At 43.6% G+C, this 19446-nt stretch overlaps 2 pseudogenes; both read right to left on the bottom strand.

Moving 5' to 3' along the window:
• Positions 1-1031: 1031 nt before the first annotated feature.
• Positions 1032-2629, bottom strand: LOC119445795 (tigger transposable element-derived protein 4-like; annotated as a pseudogene).
• A 241-nt stretch (positions 2630-2870) lies between these two features.
• Positions 2871-8181, bottom strand: LOC125943698 (uncharacterized; annotated as a pseudogene).
• Positions 8182-19446: the final 11265 nt, after the last annotated feature.

Below are 19446 nucleotides of genomic sequence, written 5' to 3'. Positions count from 1 at the left end.
TATCAATGTTTGCAGTTCATTGCATCAAAGAATGCATTGTTGAACTTGCACTAGAAGGTTTTTAAATGCATAGCTAGAATTTCCCTATAGAGCAGCATCATGGTGTACAGTACATGTGCACTGCCCCAATTAGTTGTGTCAAATGAAGCGGGATGAGCCTTCGGATAGAAGATTAAGAAGCACAGGAACATGGGTAGAGGAGACGAGGAGGATAAAGTTGGAATAAAGGTAGACAAGATGGACACCAGTTTCACAGCAATGCTTTACGTCTATTGTGGCCTTTACCTAGGAACGCTACATTACTTTTGCATAGCCGAGAATCGACTCCAACATGAGGGCGACATTTTTTCTTGACGAGACCTCGACAGAGAACATAATCTTGTCGAGATACCAAGCTCAAGATGAACCAGCGGTGGAACTACCTCGCGAACTCAACTCGGCAGAACTCGTGAACCTGGTTTTAGAGAAGACTTCCATGGGCACTGCTGAAAGTCGGAAAGGTGCTGTGAAAGTGAAATTGTGTCTGGCGACCTTTGATAAACTAGTTCTTCAACCGGTGCGTCGAAAGGACTCCTCTGGATCATTGTCTTCGATGGAAGAGGTGAGCCTCCTTTTTAAAGCTCTTCAGCTACAGCAAGAAATGACTGTGCAACAGAACCAACTGGTGACATCGCTTATAGGCTCTCTAAACGCTGAGAAGCTGGGGACTAAATTTGTTGAACCTGATGCGTTCGACGGCATGCCTTCAAGTCCAGAAAGTTGGCTTGAACTTTATGAATATGCTGCTGAGAAGAACAACTGGCACTCTGATGAGGACAAGATTACAGTTCAGTCCACTTATAACGATATCGAGAAAAACAAAAAATATGATTGTTATAGCCGATGGTCGCTAATCTGGACTGCCGTTATAAAAAAAACGCTGAACGTACCTTTGCAGCACTGGACTCGAATTTGCTGCTTGCTCTAAAGAATAGATGATGTAGAAAGTAGGCTGTGAAAAACAAAATTTATTTCTAGCGCCAATGATCGTGTCAAGCGTTAGGCGCCCCAAAATAGTCCAAAATTTGCACTTGTTTTTACGGCAGCTTCAGCTTGACAACCGCGGTGTGCATGGATTCCAGCTGCTGTGCGAACACTGGTGACAATCCTTTAGCATGCATAAAATCAATTAAGGAGTCGATCGACGACAGTGCACTTTGCGTGGACATCGAGGTCGGGGTCAAGGAGCCACTGTCAATCTCGTTGTCAGTCACTGCTTCCGTTGCCACCGTCGCACAACTTTGCCGTCTGTCGAGTAAGCACATCTTCGGCGATTGCCTCGTCGGTGATCTCATCGCAGAACGAGGCAGCACTGTCTGCAGTCAAAAAGTCCTCCATCGATGCACCACCTGTGTCACCAGTAGGAACGAGCTCCCAGAGCTTGGTTATTTCAGCATCTTCCATCATGTTCGTCTCATTATCAGTGGGTTGGGGAAGTTCGTCCTGACGCACAAAGCCCGCCTTTTTTGAAGCAGTTGTATATAGTTGACCACTTTACTTCATACCACGCACCATAAACGAAGTGCACGGCTTTCAAAAGGCTGATCTTCAGGTCAAGGGTCTGCTATGACCCGACGTGCCAGGAGCTTTACTAAGATTACTAATTACTAAGATTAGCCGCTCCAGCATGTGCCGCCGATACAGGGCTTTAAAGTTGGCGATCACGCCAGCATCCAATGGCTGCAGGCCTGCCGTAGTATTCAGAGTCAGAAACATCAATTCGACACATGTTAGCTTCGGGCTAATGCTGTGTGCGCTACAGTTGTCCAGTAGCAACACTACTTTTCTTCCTTGGCCTTCAATGATACTGTCGAACTCAAGCAGCCACTCTTCGAATAGGTCGCGGGTTATCCACACTTTCTTATTACTGCGATAGCGGACCGGGATGTGCTCATTCTTAAAGCACATTGATCGCCCGATCATGAAAGTCTTGAGGCGATGGCTCTTGTCCATGCTAACGCACAGCAGCACGGTCACCCTAAGTTTTGAATGCTTCCCGCCAGGGCATCGACCTCCTTTAAAAGCGTGATTCTTCAACGGCAACATTTGAAAAAACAGCAGTTTCATCGTAATTATATATGTCTTTCTCCACGTAGCACTCCAGAACACCAGGCAGCTTTGTCTGTAGCCAATGCTGCTTTGCCTGTGTGTCCAAAGACGCTGCTTCCCCTACCATGTTTTTCTAAACGATTCCGTGCCGCTCTTTAAAGCACTGGATCCAGCTTCCCCCAGGCTCAAAATTTGGGTGTCCCAGAAGAAAAGCGAAGTTTTTTGGTTTGGTGGCAAGTATTTGCCCACTAATTGCCACATTATGCATGCGGATTGTTATGAACCACTGGTAAAGCACCTCTTCAACATCGGCGTACAAAGGGTCTCTAACCCTTTTCCACTGATCAGCATGGCCGCTAAGAGCACCTGCCTTCACAATTGCGGTGCTTCCAGTTTTCAAAATGGTTGATATTGTCGACTGGGCGAGCTCATACTTCCTCACGAGGGTGCTCACCTTGAAGCCGCGTTGAGAATCCTGCAACATATCTATCTTCGTGTCAAGCGACACAGCTTTGTGCTTTGTCGGCGCCATCTTCGAACTGCGTTGTCCGCTGCTTCCGTGGCTTCAGCTCAGTGTTGCCAACCAATTTTTGGAGAATACTCTACTTCATCGTGAAAATTACCCTACTTTACCCTACGCCTAAAATAGCACAGTTTATTAATAATAAGGTACAGACTATACTTCACAGCACGACATGAAAGACGTGCGGTGGTGCTGAAGTCGGTAGCGACTGTCATCGAAATAACTAGCAAAATGCATATGAAAAGCGAGCATATGCACCTTAGCGCACGTAGTCTCCTAGAAGGGGAAGAGGGAGAGAGAGATTAAAGCCTTTATTGAGCAAATGATTGTGGTGTGGTTTGTTGTGTTGCATATAGGAAGTGACCATAACAAAAACAAAACGTACCAAATCAAAGAAAGCAAAGCAATACTACAGGATCGGCGCTCCACGCGTGCCGTGGCAGACGACAGATACGCTTCTGACGGCTCCTAAACTGTATATAGGAAAATGATTGAAAGGTGGGCTATACGGCTTCAATTCATGATGTAAAAGACAGCACAAGCAAACAAGGGACAGAGGGAAGATCAAAGCAATAAAATGCAGTTGTGAGTTCAGTGCCCGTCTCTTTTTTTTAATGATATGATATAAGGAGATGTTGATGCACAAATAAAGCGCCGGCTACTCCTTAGCTCTTGAATGGGTCTAACCTACAACGTACAGGGTTCAACATACAAGAATACATGTCAATTAACCTTCTCATACATGCAACGTTTACACAGCAACACGACAACGTAAAAAAAAAGAAAACAAAACTTGGTACAAAGAATGAAGAAGTTCAATCACTCTACAGCACTGCAGAAGAAAGTCTCAAGAATACAAATAATAATGGCACCTTACAATACAGTCTCTAATCAGCGGGTGGTGCACACATCGTGTAAATGCATTATCACATATAGCCAGAACAGAATAATAGACATAACATAATCCACAAACACATATACATATACAGTGAAATTGAAATAAAAGGAACATTATAAGCATTGAAAACGGCCCACAATACCACTCTCTTTGAGAAATGTTGTTAACACTTTTAGAGCGCTCTTTTGCATGGCCGTTGTTGACCAAGGGCCCAAAAGTTTCCTTAAACTGAAAGGTCTGCGGTCTAATGCCATTAAAGTTGATTTAAGTCGGCGTCTTGGTGTGTCGTGATGTGGGCAATCTAAAAAGAGGTGATATATATCCTCATTTACAAATCCACAATCACATTCGGGGGTTTTTGCACGGCCAATTCTATGTAAGAAATGTTTTGAATAGGAAAAACCAGTCAAAAGAAGAAGGACAGAGAAGAGACGTGGCACACACGACGAATCTGTCTCTTCTCTGTCCTTCGTCTTTTGACTGGTTTTTACTATTCAGTATGTACCAACTGATCCAGACAGCTACTCTACTGTAAAGAAACGTTTCGTGTAGGCAGTGCCTAGCCTTAATCGATGAATAAGGGTTTCTATATTTCTGCCTAATGACAATGGAAATTTGAGTTCAATAAGCGGATCGATATGGTATAAATCAAAGCTCTTCGAATTTTGGTCAAACCAGGTATTTCTACACATTTTGAAAGATGTTGCCCTTATAATGCCGCGTAATTCATTTTTTGATATTGGGAGCGAAATTGCATCATCTTTGAGGTGTGCTTGTCGTGCTGCTTCATCGGCTGCTGTGTTGCCAGGAATGTTACAATGTCCAGGTATCCACTGGAATCTTAATTCATGCTTCTCTTGGCTTGCTTTTATGAGGTCTCTAAGTGTTTCATATAATATACTATCACTGAATGCTTTTGCTTTTGTGCTGCAGAGTGATATTAGTGCCGCCTGTGAATCGCTGAAAATTACCCACTTTTGCGCATCTCGTACTGAAGTTATGAATTTCACCGCACATAGGATTGCAAACAGTTCAGCCATTGTGGACGAAGTTGCACGAGATAACTTAAATTATTCTTGTTTATTGAGGTGCGGTATATAGAATGCTGAAGTTGATGAGGTTGCTGCACTGGAACCATCTGTATAAATGTGTATGTATCCTGAATGCCGCATTAAAATTTGGTAACGTGCTAGTTGTTGAGCAGCTTGAATGCACATGTCTCTTTTTCTGAAAAATTCCATCTACTGACAATTCGATTTTTGGACGAGTAAGCAGCCATGGAGGATATTCAACATCTGAGTTCCAAAATTCATTTCTTGGTAATATATGAAAATTTTCCTGAATTTCTTTATGAACATAACTTCTATCTCGTTTCATTATGTCTAGATCCAATGGGTTTTTGTGCTGTGTTTGAAGATGAAAATAATGCGGGCATGTTTCTGTACTTCTCATAACTGGAAACGGTGATTCGCGAGCCTCAGCTATTACAAGATGGCTAGAAATCGCTCTTTGAACTCCTAGACATATGTAAGCGCCTGTATTGATCCTTACTTTGTCCAACGTTTGCTTGCGCTGTATTTTACACCATTAACTGTATATAGGCACGTGGGCGCCGAATACCTACGTACATTTAGAACGAAAGGCTGTATTTTTTTCAATGTGTGATGTTTAATTCGGATCGTTATTTTACATTTCGATGGTACACTGTCACTGATGTTGAATATTTAGTACATTTGCGTGCAATAAAGTTTCAGACGCTGTGCTTCCACGCTCATGTTAACGCAGTTGCGACCGCTGGCCGCAAATGCCGATTTCACTACCAGAACGGTGTTCAGGTTTTCGGTGCCTAGCCCTATTCCGCTTTTTTTGGTTTTCACGTCAACTCAGGCTTGAAAAAAATTCTCTCTGCAGTGGCGTTGGAGTGTGGCAACGCTAGATGAGCTGGGCTAGTGTGGCGATGTTCTGAAATTGCCAGTTGTCTCTGAAACTTTTTAGTTCCCCGATGTCTGCCCAGAAAGATGCGCTTGACTTCGCCTCTAGGGCCGACTTTTCGTCCTTGCTGTACGAGGGGAGCATTCTCCACTCTTGCTCGACTTCGTTTGCAGCAGGTAGTAAATGCGCATAGCGCATTTGTAGTGTTGGGAGGGCTGGGAGCTGCCTTCTGGCATCTGCGCTAAGTGCAGTTTTTGATGCAACGAATTGCACCTCGTGAAAAAACAGGCCGGATACTGGTAGTCTCTTCTTAATTTCAACTGCTCCGGTCTGGTAATAGCAGAGACAGCGAACCCTCAGGTTGTGAGCCTCAGCCTGCATTCCATCGCTTTTGCATTTTCCCAGCGCTTCATTGCATTCAGAGCCAAGATAAACGTCTTCCAGCGGGAGCAGACAGCTTGGATCCATTGGGTTGATGTCCCCTCGCTCCAGGACAGAAGGGTGAATGAAATTCTGCAATAAGCATCGCAGAAGGCACTGGCTTTCTCTCTGAAGTTCAGCAATCAGGTTTTCGTTGCTCTGAAAAAGCGCCTTCGCAGCTTGTTAAAAAAGTTCAGGGCGTATTTCATAAACTTGAGATAGGCTTCTGTGACGCTGTTCATCTGATTCAAAATGTTTTCGGCCACCACAATCCTATCTTCAACAGAAGCCTGAAGAAAAAGCAACCTGAGCATCTCCCATTCTTCTAAGACCCGCTCAAAGCAGCTATGGAGCACAAGCTATCGCGTTTCACTTGGACGCAAAATCTTACGTTTTTCCGTTCAAAGATATTCTTGCAGAGAACACAGTTGGGCTTGCTGCTCTGGCTAAAGTAGCTTGCAATGTTGCGCAGAAGGTTCTCCAGATACCTCCAGGCAACTTTAGTGCTGCTTTGCTTGCCACGATGTGAGTGGAGTGGCATATGCAGCGAATGAGCACCAAACTTCTGTCGACCTTCTGCGGCAGTTTTTGGGTGAGGGAGTTAGGCTCGCCAACCATCATGCTGGCATGGTCGCAGGCAAGGCCTATGATGTTTTCAATAGGTATTTTCCTCTTTGCTAAGCTGTCTTACAGCTCCCGCCAAAACTTCAGCGGAGCAGTTGACTGCGTCGAGTGGAATGACTTCGAACAGTTGAGTCACTACTTCCCATTTTTGGAGTGAGAAGTAACGTGCAACACAACATAAAATCTTGGTGCTCAATATGTCGGTTCCCTCGTCAACAAACAAAGAGAATTTAGTTTTTCTCAGCACACTGGAAATGTTTTCGGCTTCTGTTTCAGAGAGAACATTTTTCATTATTGCCGTGCACTTCGTGCGATGAAGCTGTATCTTTTGAGCTATGGTGGAGTTGGGGAAAATATCCTGAACAAGTTCTCCTAGATGATCGACTGCGCTGATCGATATCGAATGTTCAGCAACAAAGGCTGTCAGCTTAATTTTGGTGCTTTTTACTTGGTTCTCGGGCGAGAGCAGTTGCTGTTGGAAATAGCGTTGTCAAACGCACCTGCTTCTGGAGGCCCGCTGTCGCTTTTTTGTGGGAAGGTGCCCCTGCATGACGGCGCAACTCACTGCCAGCGGTGGTAATAGTGGTGCCGCAAGCCTTGCAGAACGCCCGCTGTGAATTCCCAGAGGGGTCAGGGGCTAGCCATCCTTTGAACTCATCCTGCTCGAGCCAGGCTTCCCGAAAACTTTGCTTTCGTCCTCCCTGTCCTTTTGTCTGGCTGGACTCCCGCTTCGCTTTTGTTTCTTCTGTGCTGAGGGCCCCGGATCTTCCTCCGAAATCTGTATTAGAGAAAAAGACGAATGTGATTACGCATATGTTCATGTTAAGAGGAAGCTTCAACTCGGGCCTAACTTCGAGGCGGCCTATTCACACATGTAAAACGCAGAAACGCTTTTCTGAGATAACCCCTGGACCGATTTTAATGGAATTTGTTGCATTTGATAGAGATTGTTAAATTCTAGTGACTGTTGGAAGCGTAATTTTGATTTAGGGCCTGACTTTCTTTAAAAAATTTTGCAAAAATTCGAGTTCGAAAAAAAATTATAACCACGAACCCAGGAAGCAAAAGTCGGCTACAAGCGTTCCTGACTCGGCTTAACCCAGCTTGACATGGCTAGTGCTAAGTTAAGCTCCAAATTAAACGCCTTCTGTACAGCTTATATTATGTCTTGAAGACTTCTGCTGTAAGACCTGGTAGAGACGTATAGGCTCTGGTATACATTTTTAAAGTTATTCTCCAAGTCTTGCAAGCAAAACTTGCACACATATTTACTACCAGCTTGCAACGATTCCTTTGACAGCACCATCAGTGGAATGATTACATCGTTATGTTATCGTCCCCCATATAACAGCGCTCTGCACAATACAGTGTATTACCAGTGTACTGCAAGGTTTATGCTCTAGAGTCAAGACGATTTCGCATAGACCACTAGTTAGACGGTTACAGCGCACATACCAAGTATCCGCCAATTTCCATGGCCAGTTCAAACCTACCGCATCAGCTCAATAAAAATGTGTGCCATAATTAGGCAATTCTTAAAAGCTTTAATAAAAAACATTTTGAACGAAGCTTGACAGGCTAGTATAACATGGCGTGGTGCAGCAGTTGGTGCGCTACTATGGCTTGGCCGCTTCCAACGCTAGCTCTCCTGCGCCTCCCGTGCATTGCCTCCGTTCGAGCTTCCTGTGGCGCACATGGTCGCGCTTTGCAAAGAATTCAACGTGTCGGGTTCGTGCGCACATCACCTTCTCTAGGTTTCTGCCTTCATTTTGATAAGTGGTTAAAGTTTTTCTCTCTTTTGAAAGCTCTGTCGCACGATTGTAGCACCATGACCCTCTTGGTTGATGTTTCACGTGCAACGGCTATTGTTTCGAATTTCCTTGCGGCATGTCCGATGTCACGGACACACCGCTCGCTACCTTTTCGCTACCCTGATTGTATAACCTAACCTAACAATTGGGTCCTTCATTGTAGAGCTTATAGGTGTGTAAAGGCATCCTCGTTTAATTTCGGTTTGTTACCAATCTTTCTGCCTTATTTGGTTTTTGTTGTTGTTCTAGTACTTGGTGCAATTCTATTGATCCATCTGTATTGTATGTACGCGTATACTTGTATTACTTTAATATACCCACTCGTGCTAAGGCCTCTTGATGGCCTGCAGTATTCTCTAAATAAATAAATAAAAATAAATATATATATATATATATAATCTCGTCAGAGTAGGATTACATTTGGTTGGTGTGGGATCATTCACTGCCATTGGCATCAACTGTCCGTGCAGAAATTGTTACATTGGGAACCGCTTCTCGCGGAGTCGCCGCCTAGTTTCCTCGTGGTCGAAAGTTGCGAATTTTTAAAGCTGGTGCTGTAATTATATAAACGCGAGCTATGCTGCTTATTGACTTATATTACTTTGTTGATGGTCTTAGAACTGCATCACTAAGCGAATAATATATCTACGTCTCCGACTGATTGCATCGAGACGTAAGCACGTGCGTTTTATATACATCTGCTGCATTCATTTTGTGAAGAACAAATACAAAGCAACAGCTTGATCTGGGCGAGTTGGTTCATACTGAATAACGTAGGTACAGCGCACCAACTTTTGTAAGGAAACGGGGACAGGAAAGAATGCTGTACCTGCATTATGTAGTACGCTGTACCAGCGTTCTTTCCTGTCTCATTGTTTCCTTCCAAAAATTGTTGCGCTGTACAGCCTGTACCTATGTTATCCAAAAGCAAAGTGGCGCACAAAAACAAAATGAGAATTTATGCACACTCTCTTGTTGCCCGTTGTATAAGATAGGCTTTGATTCATTTTTTTGTAGTACCCAAGGCCTTGAACAGCGAAAGTATCACAGCCTGCCCAATGCAAGCACTTCTACGGATGAATGCTACCCGTAGTGCAGTGAGGCCATCATTTCAGCGAAGAATACCAACCACAGTGACATAATCTCGAGCCAGGTTGCACCTCAGATGGGGAAAGATGGCACTAGTTCCCAAAAGCATGGATGGGACTTAAAGTAGTTACAACGAGCAGAGCAGGATCGAACATGTGCGGCTATGTAGGAGCATAGTTATGCATGTAGAAGTTGCGTCGTGCAACATGTTATTAGCTACCGTCCAAGCTGTCAAAGTGTGCATGACTCTTATCTATCTTTTCAGGCGCTTTCAGACATTCACATACTAATGACAGACTTCGGAAGACTATAAGAAGATGATAGGTTCCTAGTAGCTCTATGTGTTTCCAACGAAACTGGCAGAATGGCAGTGGCTGATTACAAGCTGCCCTCGGAGAACAAGGAAACCGTGACCATATTAGAATCCGAGCAGAGCTCCAATCCTGCTTTCTGATGACACCTTGTAAGTAAAGGCTTTATGAATTGACTACATGAACCCATTTTTATAAATAGCTCCTGCCAGGTGTAACTAATGCCTTTTATATGCATGTTAAACTGACTTCATTGTTTTATTGAAATTTTGTAGCTTCATATTTTTTAGTTGTCTACGCAGTAGTTTCAGCTAATACTTTTTTATACTATGGCTGTTTACATCTTGGCAGTTTTTGTGTGTACATATTGCTGCAGTAATAATTTCTGTGGGATGCAAAATCATCTAGTGTTATTTGCTGTTCTGCCTTACCTTTTCTGGGGAGTTCATACCTGCCTTCATACAGCCACTGTAATAGCCACATTGTATATGTTGGTGTTTTCGGCTTTGAGTCCCTTTTGTTCTCTTCCAAAATGTTTTTTTTTTCAGACACAACGGCTCTCTGTTATGGGGGGCTGGTACTTAAGAAGCTTTACTGCGAGCATCCTACCCACTATTTTCAGACAGCTTGGGTGGAAACTTAAGCTAGACTCTAGGCCAGCGGCGGAAAAAGAGCTTGGAAGGTAAGTTTCGAGGGCTGCTGTTTGACTGGGCATAAGTGCAGTGACTCTTACTCACAAAATCCATGGTGTTTAGAATGAAAAAATATAAATAAAAACAGATGAACACATTTGAAAAAAAATTATCATCCATCCAGTGTAGCTAAGTCGGGTGGGTGATATCTTTTTCTTTTATAAGCCTTCCTCCCCCTTGCAGTTTCATAGAACTGATGCTCCACAAATTTTATTTATACGTTGCAGATCTGTTTGTATGTAGCAATGGTTCTGATATCAGCCACAACTGCTGATACCGTGTACACGTGCTACTTGCACTGTTTGACTAGATGGTTTGGTATTCCAGAAGCTATTTATAGCAATACCACGTGGGAAAATGTGATGACCCATGCCATTCGCCAAGCAGCAACTGCCTGTTTGCAGAATTGCAGTTTGCGAGCGGGTAAAAAGCCAGCATGTTAAATTAAGCTTAGTGTTCAAGTAGTTTTTATACAGAAATTTAAAATATACTTATGTTTTTAACTGAGTCAGCATCATGTAGCATGGTTAAATCTTATTAAAATCGACTGTTGGTTCTATATCAGAAGTGCATGGTATGGGATTAACATTTTGTCTTGGGGGTCTAACTATACTTACATCAATCTGTTCACAATGGCCAGATAACTTCCAAGGACCATCTGTGCATGCTGTTGTGACATCATGCTTTACTGTGGCCATAGGGAAACTTGTATACATTCTGAAGAATTTTACTTTAAACAATAAATTCTGGGAACCCCAAGTAGAGTTGGCGTTCAGGGCCACTTGCTTACAAGATGCAGTGTAAAAGAAATCTATAATAAATATTCACTTCCAGGCAGCAAAAGGACATGGGAGATGTTTTAGGTGAACGTGAAAAGGGCATTTTAAATTATAAAATTAATTATACCTGTTTTCTGGCCCTATGCTTATGTCTTCAGTTTTTAAGCAGTTTTTTATGTGTTGTATGTTTCTTTTATGCCATTGTTCAGTCTTGTGAGGACAGCTACTGTAAGGCCAGGCTTAAAACAACTATGCATTATGAGTGCATCAGTCCTATAATGTTTGAAAGTGGTGTGTGTATTACATGCCCTTAACAGTGGTCACCGAGAGAAAACAAAGTGTCTTCACTAATTTTTCTAATATGTAGAGATTATTTCTTAGTCATGTTTATGCGAAGCAATTGGCTTTTACTGGCCATTTACTATAAGTCAGTCTGGTCTTTTTTCCTTTTTTTTGACAGGTGCAGATTCTTCAAAGGATACTGGGCCTGCTGCCAGCTGACATGCCTTTCTTCCTCCTTAGTCCTGTACCTTAGTCCTGTTAAGATGTGGGGTCAGTTTTTCTAGACGTGCAATCCATAATATATGCAGTTTAGTCAATCTGTGCAAGGCATTACATTACATGCCATTCATTTCCTATGTATATATTTAGTCGGAACCAAAGCAAGGCTAGCACATGTACATAATTTGCCAGAATAAAATTTTGTATTTTGCCGATTTTGCTGCCTCTTAAACATTGTTATGAAATGCTGGCTACAGAAGAGGCATTTTACAAGATGTGTTTTCAATGTGCCTCATTCAACACCCTTGTGTGCTGCATGAATTTTGCTTGTGTTAGCAGTATACCCAAATTAATCATGCACTAATGCAGATCACTGGTACTAGTATTATTTTCTTGGAACCAGTGGTGTGATTCAGGATTTCTAGGAAATGTACATATATTAAATGCGACTGGCTTTAGCTTTAAAAAAAACACACAAAGCTACTAAGCTGAAAAAGTTCAGTATTATGTGCTAAATGCATGCTTTTGCAAAGGCATAAATATTAAAATCTGCACAGATTCCATAGTTTGGTAATGAAAAAATCTGTGAAGGTATAATAGTGAGAGCCCATCTGTGACATGCAAACATGTATACATACATATGGCAACAATGTCATTTATGCACTGAAATAACATTCTTCAGAAATGAATATACTTGCAAGAGCATTAATACACTTTGCAAGTGAACAGCACTTTAGAAATTGCATGTCGCACATGGCCTCTCAACATTATACCTTCAGAGATTTTATTAAAAATTGGAATCTATCTGGCTGCTTTTAATATTTATGCATTTGCGAAAGCACGCATTTAGACCATTATACTGAACTTTTTCAGCTTAGTAGCTTTGGTGTGTTTTAGTTTTGAAGTTAAAGCCAGTCGCATTCAATATATGTACATTTTCTAGAAATCCTGAATCACAAGACTGGTTAGAGGAAAAGCATATCAGTACCAGCGATCTGCATTAGCACATGATTAACATATTCATTAACCTTTTTTTGCAAGGTGGATTGCATAATTTCTCCGGCAAGCAAAATAACCATTCATGAGCAAGTTCTACAGATAGTCCAACGAACAGCTTGCCAAGACTTCCCCAAGACGCATACGGAGGGAGCATTAGCTTGGCTTCAGGAGTGCTAGTGGAGTTCTAAGGCTATTACTGAGCTTGTACAAGATAGAGTGTAGACAACCTCTTGGCTTGAACAAGCCCAGATGTGGATGTCTTCCAGATGGGTTTCTGCTACCTGGGAAGTTTACAAATGATTAGCTCATCACGAACAAGTATCGCGGTCATATAAACGGCATCCATTAGATCATTCAAAGCGGACAAATTCGATATGTCAATTTATATCACATGAATTTTGTACGATGTGTACAAGGATTCTGCAAAAGCAGTATTTCCATATTACTAAGTTTTTTTAGATTCATGTCTAATATATCAATTTTGACCACTTTAGATGTGCCATTAGATGCAGGTCACCAAATTGCGATAGATTTTTCAATGCTGAGTTAGAGTTCTAAACTTGATAGTTTCGTTTTCTGAGAATTTGCGACTTTTGCCGATTTTAATAAAACAGTGACGGCCTAAACCAGAAATTACAAACGTGCAGTAACTAGATTTTAAGTTTCTTTTAAATGCAACAAATCTTGTCAAATTAGGTGCAGTAGTTGCCGAGAAAAACGAATGATGATCTTTTTACGTGTACTTCGATAGGAGCACCCGACTAAAGCTTCCTCTTAAGCGTTTTGCTGAAATGTCATCGACCAAACTGCACCGTTATATATGCAGTACTTTTTGTGCTCACTGCACTCGATATGATCCCTGGCTTGAACAAGATATGTGCCATTTGCACCAAGCAGTAATTAAATTAAAATTAGTGCCAGCAGACACAGCAATACAACTTACAGCCCAACAAACTTATTCATTAAAAAATCTTTTCTTACTTTCAGTCCCTTGCTTTCTGCGTCCTCTCTTGAATACGTGAGAAAAAAATCCCGCTCGCCTTCTCGCGAATATTGGTCGTGACAGGCTTTGACAAGACCCGTGTTCTCACTGACACTCAGAGACAGAACTTTCGTTAGGCCGCTTTTTACAGCGACGCTGTATATTGTTCCGGGTTTCCGTGGTGTGTGTGTCCAAAAACTCAGAGCTAAGCGAAGCTGTATATGGCAAACTAGCGCCATCTATCGAGAGCGCGCTGCAGCGACGAAGCAGCAACTCACAGCGAAGCTGTATATTAGGTGCCTATTGGGGGCGAACTCCACCACTAGAAAAGCTGGCGCCACCATCGGCGCGACGTCTTATGAGGGATCACGGGGACACAATGGCCGCGTCGTCTGCCTCGGAAGCGCCGAAGAGAGCTGAAAATGTAAGTTTAGTCCCACGTGCACTCCAGTTCTGATTAAGTGGGGATGTTTTCCCGCCTCGGGTGTCTGCTTGACAACACTTGAAAGAACTATAATAGGTAGTGGCTACCTTTGAAGGCATCTAAAATGGTAGGCTACTGCTCGGTGCCGCAGCGCCGGACGTACACAACGGAGCCCAGTGTCAAACTTCACACGTACCCGCAGGCCAAGAAGCTGCGTGTACCTTGGATTGCTAAACTTAGAACCGGCAAGCAGCCATCGGCTAAGGGGTGTGTAGCAAGCAATTCCGGGAGGGAGATTTCTGCTACGGCGTTGGAGCTGCAATGTTCGGTGAGTAGCAGAAAGCGCGCACTGAGAAGCTCGCCCACGCGCGCTACCCAGTTAATGTCATGAAGATTTGGTCTATGAACTTGTTGATGGCAAGATCGGCAGAATGGAAAGGGAACGGTATGGCAGTAAAACGGCATGACGTATGCTCATGTTTGTGTTAGCCCCAAACAATGAATGTACTTGATTAACAATAAGAATCACCGGGAAATTATTCGCTGAGAAGACTGACAAACATACAGTGTGATGCAACTTGATAAATAACGATATTGAAACGTCCAAGAATTTAGAAGAAAAAACATGTTGGAACGTCGCGATGGCACATCGCAAAACGCCGGATAGCGTCGAAGTCCTTAGTTATAATGAAATTAATTTTGAACAGCTCTGATAACATCCACGCAACAATGGTTGCTTTTGTACTGTCAAATGTTCACATGCTGCGGCCTAAAGCTCACGGCACAGTGCGAAAACGCGCTCGCAGCGAAAGCGAAGCATTGTGCGCGAACATACATGCAGACGTGCAGTCAGTCGCTGTGAACCCGTGCGATCGCTGCATTGAGGCTTCATTCTGTTGTGCTCCATTTGGTTATACAGACAACACACTATAAGAACATATTTCACATAGCCTGCTCTCAGCGATTGCCTACCTTTCACGCAAGAAGTTGGTTCGGGGGACTCCATCGCGTCGACCGTGCGCAATGGGTGTTCACTGCATACGTGTTTGGTAAAGAGATAGCGTCTGTAAACTAGTCTGCACTTTATGTTTGCCTAAGGTTATTATTTTGACAGTAAGAAACTTCCATCGTTTGGAGAGTACTTAAAGAAATGGCCAGGAGGGCTCACGCGTGGTGTTTTTATTGAGCGGCGACAGCCAAATCTTCAAGGAGCATGCCGCGTTATTCCTCATACTACGCAAGCGAGGCGCTTCCGACAGATGGCGACTCCATAACTCACGCACATATCAATCCTTTCAAAACGGGTGATGAATGGTAGCGTATGACAGAGAGCCAATGGGACGCTTGAGCCGGATTTACGTCATGGCTCTAGAGATAATCCGACCCCCAATTGATCTTATTTCATTCAATTGTCACCATAGGTAGGCCACACGTCATCAGGACTGCCGAAGAGCAGCGCCCGTACGAACAGCGATGGAGGGAGCAGCGACGCGAGTGTATATAATCAACGGCGTGCCGATACCGTTAAGGTTAACACGAGCATCAGTTAAAACACTCAAAAAAACGGCCGTCACAAAATTCAAAAGCCACTCCCCACGCAACCAACGAATAGGAGATGGCGGCGAGAAAAAACAAAAATACTGTGCTAAGATACGTAAGGACTGATTTTTGTGATGTGAAATAAGTAGTTCCAATTTTATTCAAAGAAAGAATTCGTTTTCGGATATCTTTGGGAGTGTCGAGAATAGCACTTTCGGAGATGTCGCCTCGATCGGCTATATAGTTTTTAAAATCACTCGTCAAGTGTTCATTTTTCCCTGATTGATGGCGAGCAAAAAGTGGAAATTACCCTACGCCTGGCAAGAACATCGCATTACCGCTCTATTACACTAAGCTGCCCGAAAAATTCCGAAAATACCCTACGGTTGGCAACACTGCTTCAGCTGCGAAGCTTTATTGCGCTCGCTGAGAGAAAGAGACCAAGTGGGGGACGGGCGCCACCGCACAGCTTTGCTTGTCGCTTTTTTTTTTCTCTCTTTCTTTCAGAGCGACTGGCCGACGTGCGAAGCAGCTAGCGCCATCTTGTGGCGCGTTGTGTCAACTCAGGTACACTCCGGTGCGTGGGCGGGGCGGGACGTGCGGCGCGGTAATGGCGGCAGATACGAACTTGCAGAGGTTAACATCGCCCCATCTCGACATAGTTCATTTCAGGGAACAAAGCAAGGCAAATGTTACGATTATTTGACAAGGAAGAAGCCATACAGAAGGCAAAATTTTGATCGTTATATCCGATATGTGGTGAATAACCTATCATTATAAATGTTTTTTTTCCCATAGACCTAATGCATAAAATGACACTCATGTCGACCCATCGTTATAACCGATATATTGTTATATGTGGTATCGTTATAAGTGGACTGCACTGTACTAACATGTGCAGTTACTTAAAAGGTGTTGTACGCAAGTGGTACGATCTGCACATTATTGAATTGGCTGGCAACTCGTGGAACCAACGGAAGGAAAAATTCTTGACGACATGCCAAAGCAACACAGTACAAAGATGGGACACAGCTAAGAATTTCAAATTGAAGCAGGGCTCCGTCGTCGGTATTTCTTTGAAAAATGCCGCCTTTTAAAACTGACCGTGCCTATGCTTCCATCTTCTGCTGTAATAACTCTAATATTGCACGGAGGGCACGTGTAAGTCCTGAAGCAAGTGTAAGTACGATCACCTAGAACTATAGACAGGCTCCTGGAGTGCCTTCAGGACATACCATCTACTTCAGAAGAAAATATAACCTCTAGCTCAAGCAGTCACTTCCGACGGACCGGCGCATATTGGTGAAGCCGTAATCAGCGAGAACCGAGCCACCTTGCAGGCAGCACAGAGAACTTGGGTTGGCGTGCTCCCAGACGTTGGGTGAATAACGTCGACAATGACGCTGTCCCCCTACTTATGAACACTCAAGAGTTTCCGACGACAAAAAACTAATAAACAAGGGTGATCAGTCCAACCCGATGACCACAACCGAGACTGTTTATTTAACTTGCTCCCGCTCTATCCTACTTCACAGACCCGTCAAAGTGGGCAACAGACATATGATGGCTTTGGTTGACAGCGGTGCTTCTGTGTCTATAATAAATACCAATCTGGTGGATGCAAGTCACCTGCATAGTGGAAGAGTACTACGGATACAAGGTTATAATGGGAAAGTGACAATGCATGATCAGTAGGCCTCAGTAAACGAGTTCCAAGGTCATCAAATAGAGAGTGAGGTACTGATGATAGAGGGTGTGAGGTATGACTTTCTGCTATGCAGACCAGATATAAAGAAACTAAAGATCAACCTATACTGGGACGATACGGTTTTAGTCAAAGGTCTATGAAGGGACGAGGCACAGCTGAGTAGAAAAGATAACCTATTGTCAAGTGCGCGGAGGATGTTGCAACGACCTACCCTGAACTTGTATGCATAGGAAGCTATCCACAAGCGATGAAGTCACACAAGGTGGCTTTCGAACTGACAAGACTGTAATCCGAAAACCACCTTATAACATGTCAAGAGAGCGAAAGATATGGTTGAAGAAAGAATTGCAGGAGATGCTAGACGCCGATATAATCCGACCTTCGGTGTCACCCTTTGCCTCTCCCATAACAATTGCACTGAAGGAAGATGGAACTTTCAAACTGTGCACAGACTACAATGATCTAAATCGCTAGACCGAACTTGGTATAACTTCGGTCAGGCGATTTCTCGTGAAGAAGATAGACACGATTATAGATGAGACAGGTGGTTATCGAAATTCTTCACATATTGACTTGTGCAAAGGTTTGGGTGTGATTGTTTTCACAACAAATCTGTACAGGGGCGAGGCCTCGCCTCGATGACGTATCCGCCATTGTGTTTTTGTTTTTTTCTGACGAAGACGACAATGCTCAGACACAATCATGTGGTTTGCATGAATGCACACTCCGGAAGCATGGCTGTATGGCCTAGTGGTTACGACGCTCGCTTTGGGACCGGGCTACGCGAGTCCGAATCCCCGCCTCGGCAAAAGGTTTCTTTTATTTTCTTTCTTGGTATCACCTTTTTCTTTTTTTTTTGTCCCTCTGTGTTTGGCGGCATGGTCGGTTGTGCCCCAGTGCCGCGGCGGAAGCCACGATGCCGGGCACCAATGCGAAACGGCGGTCGTTGGAGTGCTCTGCAACACCTTAAATAAAAAATACTGCTCCTGTCAGGTAGACTGCTCCCTCCCTGATAGCAAGATTATATTTGGATCATCAGAACAGTGGTGTGTTTATTTAGGAATACCATCGAGCCCTCAACAGCAGCCACAGTTGTGCCTAGTCACTAACACCTCAGCATGTTCTCTGTTCCCGCCACCAAACAGATAGGAAGCCTTGTCACCACCAGCCCAGCGTGTTCGTCGTTCCAACGCCGCTAAACAGAGGAAAAAGAAAATGGTCATACGTCATCGAGGCGAGGCCCCACCCCTGCATGGATTTGTTGTGAAAACAGTCGCACCCCAAAGGTTTCTGGCAGATCCCGCTAACCCTAGAAACAAAAATGTACACTGCTTTTATCACGCCCTTCGATCTGTACGAGTATAACCGGCTTCCTTTCGGCTGGAAGAACTCGCCAGCATGGTTCCATAAGGTTATGAACGAAGTCCTGAAGCCTTTCCTAGGTGTCTTTCGTAGCGTGTACATAGACGATATTATCGTCTTCTCCAAAACAGAGGCTGAGTATCAGGAACACCTGTCTCAGGTACCTTGAGCTTGGCACACCTCAAGGTTAATTTTAAGAGAAGTGCATTCTTTCAAAGAAAAGTTGTGTTTCTTGGAAGAGTCTTTGATGGGACTACCAAAAGCACGAAACAAGAGTCTGTCGAGAGGATATCCCAACTGGTAAAACTACATGACGTCCACTCTTTACGTGTGTTCTTGTCATTAGCGGGAGATTTCAGACCTATCACAAAAGAATTTACCATAAAAGCAAGATGCCTCACAGGCCTAATGCAGAAAGAAGTTCCATATGAGTGGGATGACGAATGTGAGAGAGTCTACCATGATCTGGTGCACAGAATCTCTGCTGACCTATACAACTTTATCAGTCTCTATTCATAGGCTACATTCGCTACTGCCTCCCGATACTCTCAAACTTGAACATGTCCTGCTTACGGACATTAGAGAGTGTTCAAGCGCAGGTCTTCAAAATGCCTTGGCTTGCCACGGCGTACCTCCAACAAAGGTACAACTGAGGAAGCCCGTTTATGCCCATTATTTGTATACATGTCCCACGAACCACTTCATGTATATTTACGCTTACTCACACAACACCATTGCCATCCATTGACGTCGGTTCTGCATGA

The sequence above is a fragment of the Dermacentor silvarum genome, chromosome 1 (genome assembly GCF_013339745.2).
Source record: "Dermacentor silvarum isolate Dsil-2018 chromosome 1, BIME_Dsil_1.4, whole genome shotgun sequence".
Lineage (NCBI taxonomy): Eukaryota > Metazoa > Arthropoda > Arachnida > Ixodida > Ixodidae > Dermacentor > Dermacentor silvarum.
Note: the sequence above shows the minus strand (reverse complement) of the source record. Positions and strands in the feature narration are given on the sequence as shown.